Source organism: Lepidochelys kempii, chromosome 2, assembly GCF_965140285.1.
Source record: "Lepidochelys kempii isolate rLepKem1 chromosome 2, rLepKem1.hap1, whole genome shotgun sequence".
NCBI classification, from domain to species: Eukaryota; Metazoa; Chordata; order Testudines; family Cheloniidae; genus Lepidochelys; species Lepidochelys kempii.
The window spans coordinates 107,641,895-107,662,270 of NC_136381.1; the positions used below are offsets into that span (position 1 = coordinate 107,641,895).

General features: G+C 42.3%; 1 protein-coding gene across 12 annotated transcripts in view; it reads right to left on the reverse strand.

The window, feature by feature from the left end:
- The window catches only part of LOC144930211 (uncharacterized), a 778,762-nt gene that overhangs the window by 667,779 nt on the left and 90,607 nt on the right, over positions 1-20,376 (reverse strand). For all 12 annotated transcript variants that reach the window (XR_013635332.1, XR_013635334.1, XR_013635331.1 and 9 more), the window contains one exon: positions 8,942-9,014. The gene's annotated coding sequence lies outside the window, so the exon portion shown is untranslated. The remainder of the gene's footprint in view (positions 1-8,941; positions 9,015-20,376) is intronic.

A 20,376-nucleotide genomic window follows, 5' to 3' on the forward strand; every position in this document is an offset into this window, starting at 1 on the left:
CAGTCTTTCATGCATCCTAAGCATAGGTGGCAGGTATCTTAGGCAAGGGTAGGCTTTGCCTTCCAAACAGCCTAGTGTGGCCCCACCCACACTCTGCCCCCAGGCCAGGCCCCCTCCTGTGGTTCTTAGGGCACTCTGCATGGCTGGCCACCCAGTGCTGGGGCATCACCCCCGGCCGGCCAGTGCCAGGGCCGGGGTACTCTAGTCTCCTGCGGGGGGGAGGCACAGAAGGGGGGCAGATGGGGAGGGTCAGGGCCTTGGGCACAAGGGGAGGGGCCAGCCTCCCCAACGGCCAGGTCACCAGCTGCCCATGATCCTAAGTCTTTCTTGTAACAATGGTAGCTATCAAAATTTCAGAGAAGTGTGATTTTCAAACCAGCTACGTCCCTTTAACAGTGGTGCATTTTTTCCTGCTGTTTCAGTTGCAGTGCATTAAACATGCATGGATAAATTTGCCAGATGAAGTGGTTTAGATGGCAAGTCCTGTCCCCCCCCGTTCCCCTGCCAACACACACACACACAAACCCGGGGGGGAGGGGGGGGGGGAGAGCGGGAGAAATCACATGCCACCATTATTTTGTATATTAAGCAGTGCTAGCGTGAGGTCTTTTGGACCAGACATTAAATGAAGGACCTTCCCCTGATCTTCTAGAATGGGTTCCTGAAGCTCAAGGCTCTTTGTGACTACTTAACAATGCAGCCAGCTCTTCCGCATCACCTATCATCTGAGGCCGGGCTGCAAGAGTCTTTGTACCATAATTAATCCCCAGGAAACTCTATACAAGGTAGATAATGAAATACCTTTAACTGAAACAAGCAGCAATTTATAATACAGGCTTTCAGGCCAGAAAGATCCCTTTCTTTAGGTACTTCGGTAGAAGCTGCAAACTGAAGAATTCCAGGAACCAGCTGCTGCAGGGTTCAACAGATTCACCTGTCTATGCTTCAGACAACTACCAGCAGTACCTGCCAAAGCAGACAGAAGACTACTTGGACTATCTAGAAGATATGTAACTCAGAGCCATCTTCAGCACTGCCAAAGACAATTCTTCTGACTAAAGTGACTGAGCCAGTAGCATTAAGCTACTGAGCCAGTGATTCAGCATTAAAGAAAATAGCACTTCCTAGGGGCCATTTTTTGGGGAAAGGAAATCTGCAGCAGTTCACAAGTGAATTTAATTTGCCATATTATATTTGCACAGTCATCTCTTCAGACAATTAAAATATTGTATTGCAAATTAAAATTCCTTATGCCTTGTTGCAAGTCTTACTACAAATGTTGTCCCCAGGAAGCACTATTAACTTTAATGTGGCAACTCTCTGTTCCTGGCACATGAGGAGTCATCCTCAAAGTAATTCAAGGGTCATCTCACTGAAGGTGGAAAGAGAAAAGAGGATCAAACAAATAATGATGCAGGGGGAAGTAAACAGAATGACAGGTTATGACAAGGAGATGTGCAAGACGGAGATACACAAGGAGAAAGCAAAAATAAGGCAAAAGGGAAATTAGAAATAATGAATGGTGTGCCATTTGCTTAGAGGCAAGTATTCTGCAGATATACAGGCCTGGGTTCAATTCTCAGCCTCTGTCTCATTCTCCCAGGCTATCAGGGGCTGGGAATGCTGTTGACACAATGCTCTCAGGCCCTGGAGGAAGGGTCACTGCTTCAAATTGATCAAAAGAAGGATTATGACAGGCTCTAAAGGAAATTCCTTCAGTCCTCTTCAAGCTGGAACGATGGGACTTTACAGTGGAATTGGGGGAAATAATTTAAAACATTTTAGGAAAAACAACCAGCTCTGTTAGTAGATCTTATTTCTTGCCTTTGGGCTCTGCTGTGCTGTGGGCCTCAGGTAAAAATGTCTGCACTCTGCTTACATTACATACTACACCAGTGGAACTGCTCCAATACAGAATTTCTGTAAGTTCAAATTTTGCTATGGTAGAAGCAGCCAATGAAAAATGGATCCCCCAATAGCCCTGCCTCATTCAATACATGTACAATACCATCCAATACATGTACTGAATGATTCACATACTATTATTTTTCCATGATCCACGATCGGGTAAATGCACTGTATCATAATACATATGCACAAGGGACCAGAGTTAAGGTTGAGATTTATTAAGATACTAGCACTAGAATGTTCTGTCCCAATTTTTCATTAAGACCCCCAAAAGACACTTCTGCCAAATTTCACCTTTATTCCCTCAGTCAATATAGCATCTGGGTGGTTCATCCGCCGGAAGATTTTTTTTTTTTGGAAAGTATATTCCCCCTCTTCTCTTATTAAAAAAAATTAAATAAAACCTAAACTCTATTCACTCAATACTTTCCAAAAAAAATCACTCTCAGCAGAGGTCAGGCCTGGAAACCTTAAATTATAAGACGTTTCAAACAGTTATAAGCAAATGGAAAAAAAATTAAAATGCAAACACTTAAGCCTTAACTATAGCTATTGTTACATATTCTAGCTATAATTTAGTTTATCTCAACATAATTCAAAATTTGTCACCCCATGAAACATGAATAGTGAAATAAGATCACTTTTTACTTGCAGGAGGAGAAAGTAAAGGCAGGAGCCATACCTGGCGTAAAAAGGCATAGCTCCTTTGGTTTCAATTGAGCTATAGTGATTGACACAGGCTGAAGATCTGGACTGAGGAAAGAGATGCGGATAGGCAGTTGAGGTGCATACAGAGAAAGAAAATGGTGGCTGCATTTCTCTGAACTCTGGCCAGCTCCACATGATACCTACCCCCTCCATTAAAAAAAAATCCTTGTGTATTGCCCAGCTGCCAATGAATAATAATGGTTTGCTCTAACACTATGGGAGATTACCAGGCACCTACTGCAGGATCATACTGAGGAAGAAGGGGATCTTTAAATGAGCTGCAGTGGAGGCATTGGGCCAGTTCTTCTATACACTGATCTTGTTCATCTTTCCCTAGAATAGATTTATTATAAACAGTTTCAGCATACATTGTAGACATGTATTTTACAGTGCTGTTCTATTTGCTTCAGAAGAGTATGGTCTCTATAGAAAGGCATCATGTAACTGTTCGGAATCTACTAGAATTTTATTTTTCCTTAGCAGCCCTCCATTAAAGATCTGAGAGGCTTCTGTTAAAGTCCTACTTGAAAACCAGTTTCCAAAGTGAATTTAGCCACTTGAATTCACTATTATTTGAAAAGGACAGAAGCTCCCAATCACACCACATTCCTAACTCAAAGTTCCTGATCTAAACCAAGCTTTAGCCCACCAGTGTCTTCTCCATTTAGCTCCTTCCCACACTTTTTTTACGTTGTGACCATTTCAGTCAGAAACTAGGGTCATAAACTTCTCCATTGGAAAGCATTTATAGCTATTTGGACTGAATTATTCTTTTCAAGAGGTTATAATAATAAAGGAAGCTTAGAAGCATACTTCTTCCAAATTCTAGTATGTCACTGCCAGTTTGGAAAATTGGCTCACTATTTATCTTTGTTTGGCTCCTCTAGATTCTCAAATTTCTTGCTTTGAACCTACTCTGGACAAACAAAAAAGCTTAACGTTAACACCAAATTAGCATCAGGAAGAATATAGAAAATTTTACTTCTCATGAATTCCAACTTCAGATTCACAGTTGAATATAAATATTGTCAGAGTTTCAAACAGTATTAAAATGTTAAAATCCTGCCAAAGTTTACAGCCTAGTTATATCCTGCCACAGAAAAGTTTGTTCTGTTTTTCAATTTTATGAAGTCTCTGGCAAGAAACAACCTAGCTCCTTACATTCATATGCACACATCCACGCCTTATTTCACTGTAGCCTAATCAAACTGGCCAACTCACTTTCTCTACTCCCAAACATCTGCAACATCAGGGCGTGCACAAGGGGGAGCAAGCAGGGACACAGCCCCACCCTGAATAATCGGGGGCACAGAACTCCTCCAGCACTGGTGGGAGCTGACAGTTCCCCCAGCCCTGGGGCTGCAGTGCAGAGAACGAGCTCCTCCGGCCCCAGGGCCATGGTGGGGGCACAGAATATGCCCCTCCAAAGCACTGCAATTTTAATTCCTGCGCATGCCCCTGCACAATGTATACCCTCTCTCGATCATCCATTCCTGCACAGCAGAACAGAACAGTAGAACTTTTCCTCCTCTTCTGGGGACTGACTCACTCTTCTCTTCTGCAGACTAAATAACCCCAGTTCCCTCAGCTTCTCCTCATAAATCATGTGCTCCAGCCCCCTAATCATTTTTGTTGCCCTCTGCTGGACTCTCTCCAATTTGTCCACATCCCCTCTGTAGTGGGGGGACCAAAACTGGACACAATACTCCAGGTGCGGCCTCACCAGTGCCAAATTGAGGGGAATAATCACTTCCCTCGATCTACTGGCAATGCTCCTAATACAGCCCAATATGCCATTGGCCTGCTTGGCAACAAGGGCACACTGCTGACTCATATCCAGCTTCTCATCCACTGTAATCCCCAAGTCCTTTTCTGCAGAATTGCTGCTTAGCCAGTCGGTCCCCAGCCTACAGCAGTTCATGGGATTATTCTTTCTTAAGTGCAAAACTCTGCACTTGTCCTTGTTGAACCGCAAATTTCTTTTGGCCCAATCCTCCAACTTGTCTAGGTCACTCTGGACCTTATCCCTACCCTCCAGCATAACTCCCTTCCCCCCACCCCCGTTTAGTGCCATCTGCAAACTTGCAGAGGGTGCAATTAATCCCATCATCCAGATTAATAAAGATATTGAACAAAACCAGCCCCAGGACCAACCCCTGGGGCACTCCGCTTGATACCAGCTGCCAACTAGACAGAGCCATTGACCACTACCCATTGAGCCCGACAATCTAGCCAGCTTTCTATCCACCTTATAGTCCATTCATCCAATCCATACTTTTTTAACTTGCTGGCAAGAATACTGTGGAAGACCATATCAAAAGCTTTGCTAAAGTCTAGATATATCACATCAACTGCTTTTCCCATATCCACAGAGCCAGTTATCGCAATCAGGTTGGTCAGGCATGACTTGCCCTTGGTGAATCTATGTTGACTGTTCCTGATCACCTTCCTCTCCTCCAAGTGCTTCAAAATGGATTCCTTGAGGACCTGCTCCATGATTTTGCCAGGGACTGAAGTGAGGCTGACCGGTCTGTTCCCTGGGTTCTCTTTTTTCCCCTTTTTTTAGTATGGGCACGATATTTGCCTTTTTCCAATCGTCTGGGACCTCCCCCGATCGCCACAAATTTTCAAAGATAATGGCCAATTGGTCTGCAATCACATCAGCCAACTCCGTCAGCACCCTTGGATGCATTAGATCTGGACCCATGAACTTGTGTATGTCCAGATTTTCTAATTAGTCCTTAACCTGTTTTCACCATTGCGGGCTGCTCACCTACTCCTCATGCTGTGTTGCCCAGTGCAGCAGTCTGGGAGCTGCCCTTGTCTGTGAAGGCTAAGGCAAAAAAAAAAAAAGTATTGAGTACTTAAGCTTTTTCCACATCTGTCACTATGCTGCCTCCCCCATTCAGTAATGGTCCCACACTTTCCCTGACCTTCTTGTTGCTAACATACCTGTAGAAACCCTTCACATCCCTTGCTAGCTGCAACTCCAATTGTGCCTTCTACCTAGCCTCAGCACATTTAAGGAGCAGGTGACCCAAAACTTCTCTAATTGAGATGGCTGGTCCTGCAACGTACTATGAGCTCCCATATTAGCCATCAGAACAGTAAATAAACTTTAAATCATTTTTTCAAAGAGGAAGGACTTAACTGAATGTCACATCCCACTCTCAACCCACCTATGATGACTCACTTCATCAGCTTAGCCTAGAGAAGGCCCAGAGCTTTGAAGAGCTGAATAAGAATAAGAACTGCTTTAACGTTTTCCATTCAGCATGTAGGCAGGGACAACAGCAAACAAGGATAGATGTGCTCAAAATGAAATGCTATACAGCAATATCTTGGCTCTGTGCTCAGGATCAGATTACAGACCCAACACCTCCATTTCAGTCCAAGTGGGAAAACAAAAACAGTATCCTTTATCCAGCTCTCTCAGCTCCATTGCCCAGATGGTCTCTGCCAACCATGTAGGAACAACACGACACTGAATTACTGCCCTCTGCCACCAGCTAGCTCTGCTTTTTGGCAAATTTGGCTCCCTATTCTAGTTAGAATATCTTCCCAAATAGTTAACATCTCATTTCTCAGAGTCAAATCTTGCAATGTTGAAGAGGCTCATCCACAAGAATGACAATAGCCATTTTCATTTTGGTGATCTCTGGCACAAGGTTAGGATTAATATTAATTTACCCTTAATCAGTCTACTCTTCTGATGCAGCATCCACTCTAGTCTACTAAACACGTGAAGGGTTCCCATTTCCTGCTGTACCTTCAACATGTCACATATATACGCATGTCACTTAGTGGACTGGATTTGTAACAAGTTTTTTTTTTTTTTTTAAATCTTTCACCTACCCAAAATTTCTGTGAATCTCAACATAATGCATTAGAGGAAAAAAAATTAAAATAAAGCTAAGGAGAAAAAATAGGGCTTTAGTACTACTTGTAGATAGGCCTCATAGCTGGCAAAAGGGCCTATGCTACAATGTATTGGCTGGGAGTTGAGGGCTCTTAGCATCTTTCAGGATCCCTCTGTACCTTGGATTATTCATGGCATCCTGAGGTCTTCACTGGGGATGAGCTCTTCCCCCATGGACTAGAAGTCTGTCAGCCAGGGAAGAATTTTAAGACATGCATTGCAGCCCAAAAGTATTGTGCTCTCTCTGACTGAGCTCCAGAAAGGAACTGTGTTAAACAGAATAGGAAGGACCATGCAGCACAAAAACTATCCCTGTACATGGAACAAAAATAAGCAAGGGATAATCGGGAGAAGATTAGACTGGCTCATCCTCTCTGCTGCATTCTAGCAGTCAGTGAGTCAAGGAAGCCCATGACCCCCACTTCGCTTCTGGAAAGTTTTGTTTATTTTAAACCTGCCTGGTAGGCCAAGCCCAATGCCTGTCCAACACTCCATTCTTGTCTGAGGCGGAAGTAATTCCGGCAGGCTGTGTGAGTGCTGGGAGTTATGAAGTGCGGAAGCAAGGAAACTCATTCATTTGAATACTTCGTCTCCTTGCCATAGGGTAGCTCTGCAACTCCCTGCTACCACTGAGCTGGGTTTTAAAACATGTGTTTTGGAACATGAGTGACAAGTTAACCTTTCTGCTGAGCAGGTCAGCCTTCTAAGGTGCCAGCTTTTGTGGCCTTCTGGGGTTTGTGCTGGATCATGCTCATAAGCAATAAGACCCAACAGGCAGTGCATGTTTTTGCAATTAGATCCTTGATAGGTATTTATAGCCACAAGGCCAAAAGCCAAGTTACTTTAACCACCCAAGCAGCACCAAAAATCACACTGAAGTTCAAGGCCTAGGAGGTTCTCATGGCTAATCTGAAATATAGTTCAGCAATAAAGAGAGGAAAACTGGTTGTCGCACCTGTGCAATAGTGCCTACTCAATGTATAAAGGGGACAATCACAAAGCTCCATTTGTGTCCAGCATTCTAGACAAACATGTATTACTGATAATCCTATTATTTAAGAACATAAGAGCACTTGTGCATGTGACAGAATTGGGGTTTAAGTAAATTTATTCAAGCAGAGGGTAATTTATGCCTCTTTCTTCCATGCAAAATATAGAGCTTTCACCACTGCCTTCTATCTTTGGCCGTCTCTTGCTGCAGTTTTGGCTTCTTCCCATGTCAATTTGATAGCTTTCAGTTCTGCTTCTGCTGTATATTTCCAAGTTGTCCTTGATCTATCCTGTCACCTCTTGGCCTGGGGATTCCAGTCCAACACGTGTCTTGTTAAGTTGTTTGGTTCTTTCTTCCATGTGTTTCTACCCACCCACTTTTGTTCCATAATTTCTTGTCCTATCAGTTTCATCCTCCTCCAGAGCAATTCATTTCAGATTTTTTCTGGCTATCTAATGTTCAGAATTTGTCTAAGGCATTTGTTTATAAAACCTGGAACTTTAGATAGTAAGGTCTTGATAAGTCTCCAAATTCAGCACCATATAGTAAGATAGATTTTACAATGGTGCTAAATATTCAAAGTTGAGTTTGGAAGGCCAGGTTTCTGCTTCTCCAGATCAGCTTTAGAGTTGCAAAGGCATATCTGGCTTTTGCTATTCTGCACAAAGAGACATCAGTGATATGTAGGAATACTCTTAAGCAAACCTTTTATAGAAATAAATGTCTTTAAAAGAATAAGTTTGTCACACTTAAGATGACAGTGAATTGTTCACATCTTCAGAAATCCACACATGGCAACAGTGTAATACCTTCTAGAAACCCAAACCATAACGTTTCTTATTGAGGTGATAGGCTTGTGTGTCCAGAGAGGGAGGCACTAAATGTGCAGTTCATCCATGCAGCTGCGCTAGCATTTTCTAAATATACAGCCACTTATCTGGTCTTTCAACTGAAAGACTGGTGTTTATGACCCCAACTACCTACATGAAAGAACTGGAAGAATATTCAGTGAGGGACAAATTCCACTACATTTCTGTGCACACCCAGACAGGGTCAGCAAAACAGAGCTTTCTACCACAGATCCACCACTTTGGTGTGGCTGAAGCCACTGGATTCCACTTGGGTAGGTGGGTTGACAGAAAGAAAGAAAGAAAAACAGACTGGTAAATCCTTCAGTTATTAATTTGTTGTACCATATATTGTCAGAGTCACCATATTTTTTAAAAAACTTCTCAGGTGATTTAAACAGAAACCTGTAAAGAGCAAGAGATGGAACTTTGATATTTTTCACTGGCATTTTGTTGCTGTAACATAAATACTGCTACTATTGGACTATATCCAGAAAAAATGGAAGGCAAAATTGTGGGAAAAATTAATAAACCGCCACACTAAAAAGCATATAGCCCGTTTCCTACCTGAAGAATATTCATCAATCCTTGCTGTCCTGTGACAGTGCTTCAGCAACCGTGCAAAAGAGATGGCCAATTCCTGTACATTTAAAAGAGAAACACAGGCATGTCATACCATGCAAAACCACAAAACTCTCAAAAGGACACCAATAAACTGATGCAGAAAAATAAAGACTTGCCAAAACTGGTTCATATGTTTCCTTGAAATTATTCTTTTGGGATGGTTCTGTGTTGTACAGCTAATTAAGTGTTTTATTCCACAAATTCAGGCAGAATTGTGGTTATTAATGAGATCAGGAGGACTTCATTTTGGATAGAAAGCTCAGGGCAAAATAAATGAAAAACAAATCACAATGATTAATAATCATTAAAGCAGAAACCAGCAATGCATTCACCAGATATGTCTGCTATGAAATGGAATAAAAATGAAAGCCACCTAAGATTAAAGATCTCTCTCTGGACACAGTATAGGAGAGAGGCTTGTTCTTGTTCATTTACACTCAAAGCAGAAAAAGCAGCTTTACAGTTCTCATAGGAAAAGAAAGAATGGTTTGCAAATGGCTATATTTTACAGAGATAATGATTTACTTATTCTAAATATGAAACACATGGGTTTTCCTTAAAGCTTTGTTCTATTTTTAATTCCAGTTGCAAAGCTCTATCTTCCTAAACTGTCTTTGTATACAAAATATTTTTGAATTTTGGAGACAACGTTCTCCAGATTTATGTTCTGGCTATAATATTATCACACAAATAAGAAGCTTCTGCAACTCAGAAAAGTGACAACACAGCAGAAAAAAAAAAGTTATTTTTCTAATCAAGTATTAAATTGGTAAAACTACTCAGATTCTACTGTGTTAATGTTAGATACATCTCCTTGATTACTAGAGAGTAACCATGCAGTAAGCTATTAAATTAACCTTGCAGATTCCATGCAATGCAATCCTCTTCCATATTTGCTAGAATGTCTCCTTAAAGCTCGTAGGCAAATTATGCTTTCTAGGGCACTGAAAAGGTACTACTGCATAATATACTTGGGAGGCTGATTTTATGACCATCACTGCACATTTTAATTTAAATAAAACCCATATCACACGTTTTCCCCCCCCCTTGTGTACATCACAGAATCATCATGGACTAAGGTGAGACAGTTTCTCACAGGAGGTCCTATCCAATTTCCTAGTAATCTGTAACACATGGAGGAGTGTTCTGCCACTGTGCTACAGCTACTTCTCATAGATACCTCAGCTGTCAGTCTCACCCTAAATAGAGTTAGCAAAGCATCATTCCCTGTACAATCTAAGGGATGTGGCTGCATTGCTCTCAATTATATTTCCGTGTTAGTAAGAAATGAAGCTTAGAAAATCCACTCACAAATACCTGGCTCTCTTTTATAAAGCTTAAAATGAGACTTCTGATACTAGCACCCTTAATGACAGGTTTCAGAGTAGCAGCCGTGTTAGTCTATATCCACAAAAAGAAAAGGAGGACTTGTGGCACCTTAGATTCTAACAAATTTATTTCAGCATAATGCCTACCCAAGATCCATAAACCTGGAAATCCTGGACGCCCCATCATCTTAGGCATTGGCACCCTGACAGCAGGATTGTCTGGCTTTGTAGACTCCCTCCTCAGGCCCTACACTACCAGGACTCTCAGCTATCTTCAAGACACCACTGACTTCCTGAGGAAACTACAATCCATCGGTGATCTTCCTGAAAACACCATCCTGGCCACTATGGATGTAGAAGCCTCTACACCAACATTCCACACAAAGATGGACTACAAGCCGTCAGGATCAGTATCCCTGATAATGTCACGACAAACCTGGTGGCTGAACTTAGTTATGGGTGAGGACAAAGTCACAATTGGGGGCAATGTATACCTTCAAATCAGCAGCACTGCTATGGGTACCCGCATGGCCCCACAGTATGCCAACATTTTTATGTCAGACTGAGAACAACGCTTCCTCAGCTCTCATCTCCTAATGCCCCTACTCTACTTGCGCTACATAGATGACATCATCATCTGGACCCATGGAAAAGAAGCCCTTGAGGAATTCCACCATGATTTCAACAATTTCCTTCCCACCATCAACCTCAGCCTGGACCAGTCCACACAAGAGCGAGATCCACTTCCTGGACACTATGGTGCTAATAAGCAATGGTCACATAAACACCACCCTATACCAGAAACCTACTGACCACTATGCCTACCTACATGCCTCCAGCTTTCATCCAGACCACACCACACGATCCATTCTCTACAGCCAAGCTCTACGATACAACCGCATTTGCTCCAACCCCTCAGACAGAGACAAACACCTACAAGATCTCTATCAAGCATTCTTACAACTACAATACCCACCTGCTGAAGAGAAGAAACAGATTGACAGAGCCAGAAGACTACCCAGAAGTTACCTACTACAGGACAGGCCCAACAAAGAAAATAACAGAACGCCACTAGCCATCACCTTCAGCCCCCAAATAAAACCTCTCCAATGCATCATCATCAAGGATCTACAACCTATCCTGAAGGACAATCCATCACTCTCACAGATCTTGGGAGACAGGACAGTCCTTGCTTACAGACAGCCCACCAACCTGAAGCAAATACTCACCAGCAACCACACACCACACAACAGAACCACTCACCCAGGAACCTATCTTTGCAACAAAGCCCGTTGCCAACTGTGTCCACATATCTATTCAGGGGACACTATCATAGGGCCTAATCACATCAGCCACACTACCAGAGGCTCGTTCACCTGCACATCTACCAATGTGATATATGCCATCATGTGCCAGCAATGCCCCTCTGCCATGTACATTGGCTAAACTGGACAGTCTCTACATAAAAGAATAAATGGACACAAATCAGACATCAAGAATTATAACATTCAAAAACCAGTCGGAGAACACTTCAATCTCTTTGATCACTCAAATACAGACCTAAAAGTGGCAATTCTTCACCAACAACAAAAACTTCAAAACCAGACTCCAACGAGAGACTGCTGAATTGGAATTCATTTGCAAACTGGATACAATTAACTTAGGCTTGAATAAAGACTGGGAGTGGATGGGTCATTACACAAAGTAAAACTATCTCCCCATGTTTATTCCCCCCACTGTTCCTCACACCTTCTTGTCAACTGCTGTGGCCCAGCTTAATTATAACTACAAAAGGTCCCCTCCCCACCACACACACTCTCCTGCTGGGAATAGTTCACCTTACCTGATCACTCTTGTTACAGTGTGTATGGTAACACCCATTGTTTCATGTTCTCTGTGTATCTAAATCTCCCCACTGTATTTTCCACTGAATGCATCTGATGAAGTGAGCTGTAGCTCACAAAAGCTTATGCTCAAATAAATTTGTTAGTCTCTAAGGTGCCACAAGTCCTCCTTTTCTTTTAGCACACTTAAGAGTATTTTCATTTAAGGTTGAGGTTTTAACTCCCTCTGGCCAAAGCAAGAACATTTAGAGTTGTAACTATTCTTAACAGGCATCATGGGCGGTGGGTATAATAGCCAGGGAAGGCTTAGCCTTCCCTGGAGTGCCGCCAACCTGCCGCCTGACACCTGGGTCATGGTGGCCCTGCCCCTTCTGAGACCCCCACCACGTCTTCCACTCCACACTCTCCCTCCCCAAAGGTCCCCACTGCTCGCCGCGTCCCTCCTCCTTGGGACAGGGAGAGGCAGTGGCCGGTGGAGTGAGGCGGCTTGGCCAGGCGCTCTGGGGCTGGCAACTTCATGGGGGGGGAAAGGGGAGCCTTCAGGGGCAGGAGGAGCTGGCGCTCAGGGCACTAGCAGCTCGGTCCTGGTGGGGGGCAGCAGCTTGGCAGGGGCAGCCTTCAGGCCTGGCAGTTTGAGGGGCTGGCCTGGTGCTTGGGGGGCCAGAGGTTTGTCCAGGCACCGGCAGCCAGCAGTTTGTCCAGGGGAGGGCCTTCAGGGGCGGGAAGAGCTGGAACTCAGGGAGCTGGCGGCTCGGCCTGGTGCTGGCAGCCAGCAGCTTGTTACCTTGCTACAGTTTCAAGCTCAGTGTGAAAAATCACCTCTGGTGCTCTTCCCAAATTTGGAGACTCCAGGAGCACATGAAGTCCAAGGATAGTGACCACAATCACAAGTACAAACTTTTTCTGTACTACAAGTTTTATTAAAGCAATAAGTAATATTACAATTACCCATTCATATAGAAATCCTACAAAAACCCATGCAGTGACTAAGACTGTAGCCTTATTCACATCCTCAGAAGATATTCTAGGTTCTGATGGATCTCTCAGATGATCATCAGTAGAGGGATGGTTCCTGCTGGGGTTTCCTGTGGGGTCTTGACTTTTATCCAACCAAGGAACCTCTTTTATATATTGTTCTCACTACACCTAACACATATGCATGAGGGTTGAAACCCTCTTTTCCTTATTTGTACTTCCACACACCATGAATATTGGGTTGCCCCCTTTTTCATAGGTTGTTTCTTAGTTCCTCGTATTCTCATTAGCATCTATGAACAACATGTACTCTGCGGTCAGGAAGGACATTCCATGATGTTACAATCAGATGTCTTGTGATCTTGGACAATAAATTGCAGTTTATTGCAATCTAGTTTTCCATAACATTACTGTAAAACAATGTGCCAATAGGCACCCTTGTGACCTTACTGCCATAGGGTTATTCCTAGGTCACCCACTCACAAGCATTTTAAAGTCTATGGCCTAATCTGACTAAGCTAAAAATTTTACAGGCCTCAGCCTTTGTATTCCAGGCCATGCTTTTTTTTATATTATATTAGAGTGACCAGATGTCCTGATTTTGGGGTCTCTCTTATATAGGCTCCTATTACATATCTCCCCCCCCCCACCCCCCATATCCCGATTTTTCACACTTGCTGTCTGGTCACCATATTATGCACACACACACACACACACACCCTATTACCTTACCAGACCGCTGTGACTTCAGCCACGGCTGCAGCCAGGGCTGTGGGTGCACTGCCCCTGCTCATCCCTGTGACTGGGGCTGTGCTGCCCTGCAGCTGGGGCTGCGCTATTGGAATTTACTATCTTTTGACTGCTTGGTTACTCATACCAAACAATGCATTCACAGTAGTTTTAGGCATTTAAATTCCTGCTTCGTTTTTTCTGAGAATAAGGGAAAGTAGTATTACTGCCCCCTGACTTTACCTCAATCAAGCAGTCCTATATCCAGAAGGACTTAAGTGAGGCCTCCTTAGCTCAGTAGTTAACTGAGCATAAGCCAAGGCTGAACATTCACTGCAAGATCACTATGATTGTACATTTTTCATCACCGTCCACATATTTTAATCCCAGAAAGGAAAATACTGAAGGACCATATTCTCAATCTGCTTTATGGCCTATTTGCATGGACTTAGGTGGCATAGAGGAACCATAACCCAGATACAAATAACCAGCAGAGAATGCCCCGTTGAAGGGAATTCTCTGTTGCTACTTCCTCTGCTTCCCACTCTGGGCAAATGAAGTGAGTTGGAGAAGGGGCAAAGTGTTTTGGGGTGATTTTTTTTTCATTTGTTTTTTAGGAGCTTCAGAGAAGAGCTCTGCCAAGTCAATCCTCCACTTTTGCAGGGTCCATTAAGGACCCTGACATTTGCAGAATTTACAAGCTAGTCTGGAGCAACTCTGACAGAGCTGATGGAAGAGAAGTTCCGAGGTCTGGAGATGCAGGTAGACTCTATGATGGAGTTTCAAAGGGGACTCAAGCAGATGGAGGGAAGGCAAGAGAAGACTGAAAGGAAAACTCAAGTCTTCCAGATGCAAGCTGGACTGGAGAACACTGGAGGGTAGACTGATGGGTCAGAAAAGTGGCCAGTGGAGGCATGTGACTACAAGAACCAGACAGAGAAGACCAGCTAGTGAAGGAGAAATAGAACTCAGGAACAGATTTGCTGAGTTTGAAAATGGAGAAGGGGCATAACAGCCAGTAACAGAAGATGGGAGGGCATGAAGGAAGAGGAGAGTCACTAGTCCTACAAGAAGGGAAGAGTCAATGGAAATAGCCAGAGTTTGAAGCCCCGGGACAGTGGATGACTCGTAAGATTGCAAGGGAGAACAAAAGACGAGAGGACTTGCTGCAACACCAGGAACAAACAAGTCAACATAACTGTTGATTCCCTACAAAGAAAAATGGACAGGCCTGTCACAGAGCTGATCCAGAGAACAGAACCGTGTGCTATCTTCTGGGAGCAAAGATACAGGATGTGGACCTGAGGCTGAAGACAGCCCTAATGGGTGCAGGAAAGAATCCACTGATTGTCCTTCATGTGGGAACAAATGATATTTCTAGATTCTGGCTGAAATGCATCAAGGGAGATTATGCCAGGCTGGGGAAGACATTAAAGAAACAGAGGTTCAGGTGATCTTCAGTGGGATTCTATCTGTCCCTAGAGGAGGAGAATGAAGGCAAGACAAGATGATGATCAACAGATGGCTCAGGCAGTGGTGCTACTAGGAGAGCTTTGGGATGTTCAACAACTGGGAGTCACATTCATGAACAGAAGATTGTTCTCATAGGATGAGAAGGAAATAGACTTCTGGGATTGAGGTTGGCACCACTGATTAAAAGAGCTTCACAGCTAAGTATTCAGAGAAGCCAGTTGAAGATGCTCACGTAACCTCCACTGCTGAATCTAATATTGACCAGGAAGAAAATTAAAAAGGATATAGCAATGAAGAAAGGAACAGCAGTGGGTAGGAGAATGGACATCAAGAGGAAATTAACACCAATCCCAGTGATGCTAACAGACAGGTAGGTGACACTGGCAGTAGAATGACTGTACCTAATTGGGTGAGAATCTAGGCAAAGCCAAGCAGAAACAACCATGATGTTTGTACACCAATGCAAGGAGCTTGGGTAACAAAACTGAGGAACTAGAACTACTGGTGCAGGAAGTGAAAGCAGATATAGGATTAACAGAAACATGGTAGAATAGTACAGGTACTGAAAGATGTGTGCTGTTCAGAAAAGGCAGAAATAAAGGTAAAGGTGGTGGAGTAGCATTACATGTTAATAAGGTAATCTGAAAAGAAATTAGAAGTGATGGAATGGATAAAACAGAGTCAGTTTGGGTCAAAATCACTTTGGGGAAGAAAGCTACCAAGGGCTCCTCTGGGATAGTGCTTAGGGTATGCTACAGATCCCAAGATCCAATTTGGATATGCTTAGAGACTGGATATTTTAATGAAATAAAAACTGGCAATTTTCTGATTATGGGAGACTTGAATTTCCCAGATATAGATTAGAGGACAAGAGTTACTAATGGTAGGGCCCAGATTTTCCTGAATGTGATAGCCAATAGATTTCTTCACTAAATAGTCACCAAACCAACAAGAGGAGATGCCCATTTTGAATTTAGTATGGGTATGTAGTGAGGACCTCATAGAAGAGCTGGTTGTAGAGGACAAGCTTGGTTCCAGTGATAGTGAGCTAATTCAGTTTAAGATAAAAGAAAGGATAAGCAAGGAATCTACTTCTTGGAGGTCAAGAAATATAGGGAACAAGTAACGGCCAAATGCCAAGCAGAGTTGGACCTGGCAAAGGAAAGTAAAATCAATAGTAAAAGTTTCTATAGCAATATAAACAAAATGAAAACAACGCAAGAAGTGGAACCGCTAAGAACGGAGGATGGGGTGGAGATTAAAGATAATCTAGGCCTGACCCAACACCTAAATGACTACTTTGCCTCAGTTTTTAATAAGGGTAATGAGGAGCTTAGAGGTAGTGGTGGGGTGGTTAAGTGAAATGTGAATATGGAAACCAAAAATTATCTCAGAGGTGGAAGTCAAGCTTAATGGGACCAAATAATCTCCATCCAAGAATAATGGAACAGGCACATGAAATTGCCAGACCAATAAAGTTTCATTAAAAATCCTGGCTAAACTCCGAATTGCTAATATAGTATCTATTTTTAAGAAAGGGGCAAAAAAGTGAAACCACACTCCTGTTAGTTTGACCTCAATTGTATGGAAGGCCTTGGAACAAATTTTGAAAGAGAAGACCGTTAAGGACATAGAGGGAAGGACATAGAGGAAAATGATAATTGGGATAAAATACAACATGGTTTTACAAAAGGTAGACCTTGCCAGACCGCCCTGATTTTTCTTTCAGAAGAAAAGAGATGTTTTTGACAAAGAAAATGCAGTAGATCTAATCTGCCTGGATTTCAGTAAGACATTTGATACAGTTCTACATGGGAAATTAATCAAATTGGAAAAGATGGGGGTGAATATGAGAATTGTAAGGTGAATAAAGAACTGGGTAAGGGGAGACTATAGCGGATCATACTGAAAGCTGAACTGTCAGGCTGGAGGGAGGTTACTAGTAAAGCTCCTCAGGGATCGGCCTTGGGACCAATCTTATTTAACATTTTCATTTATGACCTTGGCACAAAAAGTGGGAGTGTGCTAATAAAATTTGCAGGTGACACAAAGTTGGGGAGGTATAGCCAATACTGACGAAGATCGGAGTATTATACAAGAAGATTTAAATGATCTTGAAAACTGCAGTTAAAAGAAATGGCATGAAATTTAACAGTGCAAACTCATGCATTTAGGGACTAACAACAAGTTGGAAGTGACCAAGGAGGCAAAAGACCTGGGTGAATTAGTCATCTTGTGATCAACCATGAAATGCCAATGTCATGTGGCTGTGACAAAGGCTAATACAATCCTAGGATTCATCAGGTGAGGTATTTTCAGTAGAGTCAGAAGTGCTAATGTCATTATACAAGGGACTGGTGAGATCTCATCTGGAATACTGTGTGCAATTCTGGTCTCCCATGTTTAAGATTAATTCAAATTGGAACAGGTGCAGGAAAGGGCTACTAGAATGATCAGAGAAATGGAAATCCTACCTTATAGAGGAGATTTAAGGAGCTTGGCTTGTTTAGCCTAACCAAAAGACAACTGATGAGCGAGAGGATTGCTCTCTATAAATACATCAGAGGGATACATACCAGGGAGGAAGAAGAGTTATTTAAGTTAAGTGCCAATGAGGACATGAGAACAAATGGATATTAACTGGCCATCAACAAGTTTAGTCTTGAAATTAGACAAAGGTTTCTCACATTCTGAGGAGTGTAGCTCTGGAACAGCCTTCCAAGGGGAGCAGTGGGGGGCAAAAAAACTGTAACTGGCTTAAAGACTGAGCTTGATAAGTTTATGGAAGAGACTGCCTACAATGGCATGTGGCCCATCTGCAACTACTAGTAGCAAACATCCATAGTGACGGGGACACAAGATGGGGAGGGCTCTGAGTTAGAGAGAATTCTTTCCCAGGTGTCTGGCTGGTGAGTTTTACCAATATGCTCAGGGTCTGACTGACTGCCATATTAGGGGTCAGGAAGGAATTTTCCCCTGGGTCAGATTGGCACAGACTTTGGGAGAGTTTCACCTTCTGCATCATGAGGCATGGGTCCCTTGCAGGTTTACATTAGAGTAAATGGTGGATTCTCTGTAACTTGAAGTCTTTAAATTTTGATTTGAGGACTTCAATAACTAAGTCAGATGTTATGGGTCTATTACAGAAGTGGGTGGGTAAGGTTCTGTGGCCTGCAATGTGCAGGTCAGACTAGATGATCACGATGGTCTCCTCTGGCCTTAAAGTCTATAAACCCTAAGCAACACTGTGGATCCCTGGTTCTCAGGCCCAGCTCCACCATAGTCCACACCCTGATGTCCCTTCTCCCCCCTCCACTCCAATCTTCCCTGCCCTAAGCAGAGTTCTCATGAAGGAGAGACTCTGCCCCATTGTTTCAGGCTGTCTGGAGACACTTAGTTCTCATAGTCTCATCACAAGGATTAACTTCATCACCATGTATGCTGGAAGATTTAAAATAAAATTTAAAAAACAATTAAATATGATATGAAAGCTTAGTTTGAGGAGCACAAGATGGTATTCTTTAGGAAAAGTAGTCTTACCCAGCTGCTGTGAATTGTCCCTGTTCAGTCCCTGACTGTATTTTCAAAGTGAAGAAAGAATCTTTATGAAATTATTTAAACCATAAGAAGATATTTTCTTATATATATATATATATATACACACACACACTAGTGTTTGTAATAATGAAATGAAGGACATTGCCTGCAAATGATTTTTTAACCCCTCTTATGCCTGGATTCAAAGCTATAGTATATGACCCACTAATATAACACAGCAGGATCTCCAGACTTAGGTTCAAAGAATTCATTTTACAAAATAGAAGCCAACTACTGTAAAGTTATTTTTCCTGTATGCGTCAAGTGCAACCTCCACTGTGAGACCATCTCTCATGGAGAGAGAACGGACAAAATCAGTCACTGAATTTCTTAGTTCATTCCTGGACCCCTGCTAAGCAAACATTACAAATAAAAGCCAAGATCTAGCTGCTGGGCTCAGTTTATGAAATAACTAAAGGAACAACTTGCAATCATCTAATATATTTCTCTTCGGATCTTATTTGCATGAGGTTTTCCTAGAGGTGAACAGTCAGCTAGAACTACAAAAGCACCTGGAATCGCACCAGTTTATATGTAGAATGGCATGAAACCAAAACATAACCAAGCCCTCATCAAAATAAAATAAAATGGCAAAGCCTTATACAAAGAAAGTTTCCATGGCATATTAAGCTCATTTAAAATAACTATACCTTTATTATGCATCTCAAATCCACAAAGCAAAGAATTCAGAGCTAAAATTAAAAATCTGGACTCAAGCTCTGGGCCAAATTCATCCTTGATGTAAGCCTATTAAAGACAGGAGTTAAGATAGGAATTAATTTCTGCTTAATGCAATCCAGTTCTCTCCTGCCCTGTACCTTCTGTAGGCATTTATGCATTTGCAAAGTTAATACGAAGTCGCTAGCAGTAAGTCGCTATTAAATCAGCATTCCACATTCATTTAAACCTGTGATAGAATTTTATACTCACTTTTCACAGGTGTAAACAACTACAAGGTATAAGGGAGCAGAGAATCAGGACTACTGAAGTGCCATACTTGAGTTTTGTACAATTTGTTTTAAAAAAGGTACATTGAAAAGGTATATTAAAAACGGTAAATCTGAAACAAAGCAGTGGTGAATCATACACTGTATGTATGAAAGATCACTCAGTAGCCTAAATCCCATGAAGAACTTATAAGAGAGCAAGTTAAAGCATGAGTCACTAACGATACTCAGTCTAAACAATGGATCATCTAGTTTTTATGGATTTAAGTCAAAGACTTCAAAAACTATTTTTGCATTTTTATAGATTAATTTCCATAGGTATTTTTCGTTAGTATTAAAAAAGAAAATTCCTCAAACAGTACTCCAACATAACTAGCCTCTTAAAAACTCCTTAGATAAATATTTACTTGATTCAGACTAATGTCTTTTAGCCAAGTATGTATTTAGAGACTTTTAAAGCTTGCATTAACAACCAGATCACGTTT